The following is a 1,613-nucleotide window of genomic DNA, read 5'->3' as shown; positions in this document are numbered from 1 at the left end:
TTAACACTGATTTCATTACCCCCCCCCCCAAACCACCAAAATAAATAAATAAATAAATAAACACGAAACAAACAACCAAACAAACAAAAATAAAAAGGAATATGATGTTTTATGGAGCGGTCCAGCTTGCGAAAAATTGTTGTTCTTTTTTTTTTATAATTTTAAATCACCTATATTCTCCTATTTTGTACACATTTAACTTTGACTACACAAAATATACTTTTTTTCTTACCCTGAAACTGACAAGATGAGCACAGTAAATTTTAATTATTAAATCAAGACAAGAACTCGTGGCAATTGGAAAAAGAATCTTACAATTTATTTTTAATATTAGCAATATATATATATAAACTCGTTTATCAGTTTATCAAATCGTTTGGCATTTACTTCAAAATCAATCTGGCACATTAATGTCTAGTCGAAGAACTAACATGAGATACGAGACGACGAAGGAATATATCTACGACCGACCACCAACGCGAATGAATGACTGACTCTTCACTGCTTTGCGCAAACACAGCTCAATCAGCCGTCAGTCGCTCGCTTATCGACGCTTAACGATCGACGGCGGGGTGGGGAATCAAGCCGTCTGTGTTAGGTTAAAGAAGAAAAAAATGAAACTCAACAATTATCAATTTATAAGTTATCAGATCGAATCAAAACAATGATTTTATCATTTTTTTTCACGTTGTAATTTGATTGTGTAATCCAGTTTAAATTGGATTATGTGATGAACATGGAATTTAAAAGTATAAGTTGATACAGTATAATAATATAATATGATATAATATATTATAGCCTTTGTGGACTTTCGTTGTTATTCTGTAGGTACTCAAATTAAAATGTCGTCGAGGTGTGTCTTCTTCGAATTTGGATTATAATGTGGTAATTTCATCTCTCGGACTGTCTAGAATAATAATTGTGTACGTTTAATTTGGAAAAGAGGTTGGTAAATAATTAATAGAAATAGAAACCTCATTCTTTAAGTGCTCACTCTCTCCTTTCTAAAACCACCAGCACCTCCTCCTCCTCCTCCTCCTACTCCTTCTCCTCCTCCTGCTCCTCCTCCTTCTCCACCTCCTCCTCCTCCTGCTTCTTCTTCTTCTTCTTCTTCTTCTTCTTCTTCTTCTTCTTCTTCTTCTTCTTCTTCTTCTTCTTCTTCTTCTTCTTCTTCTTCTCTTCTTCTTCTTCTTCTTCTTCTTCTTCTTCTTTCTTCTTCTTCTTCTTCTTCTTTTCTCTTCTTCTTCTTCTTCTTCTTCTTCTTCTTCTTCTTCTTCTTCTTCTTCTTCTTCTTCTTCTTCTTCTTCTTCTTCTTCTTCTTCTTCTTCTTCTTCTTCTTCTTCTCCTCCTCCTTCAATATCATCATAATCATCATCAAAATTATCATCATCATCATCATATTGGTAATCATAATAAAAATATGAATAATAATGATGGTGATGTCAATAATGATTATAATAATAATAAATATAATAATAATGATAATAGTATTAATAACAATAATAATATTATTAATAATAATAATAATAATAATAATAATAAAATAATAATATAATAATAAATAATACTAATAATAATAATAATAATAATAATAATAATAATAATAATAATAA

General features: G+C 30.3%; 1 protein-coding gene across 2 annotated transcripts in view; it reads left to right on the top strand.

Annotated features, from left to right (window-relative positions):
- Positions 1-484: 484 nt before the first annotated feature.
- LOC144975201 (uncharacterized) overlaps positions 485-1,613 on the top strand; it is a 181,931-nt gene continuing 180,802 nt past the window's right edge. The window contains exon 1 of one of the 2 annotated variants that reach the window (XM_078919037.1): positions 485-945. The gene's annotated coding sequence lies outside the window, so the exon portion shown is untranslated. The remainder of the gene's footprint in view (positions 946-1,613) is intronic. The other variant, XM_078919038.1, reaches the window with a different exon arrangement.

Source organism: Berghia stephanieae, chromosome 6, assembly GCF_034508935.2.
Source record: "Berghia stephanieae isolate SIO BIC M18660-M18661 chromosome 6, UCSD_Bste_1.3, whole genome shotgun sequence".
NCBI lineage: Eukaryota > Metazoa > Mollusca > Gastropoda > Nudibranchia > Aeolidiidae > Berghia > Berghia stephanieae.
This window is presented reverse-complemented; position numbering and strand designations above follow the sequence as displayed.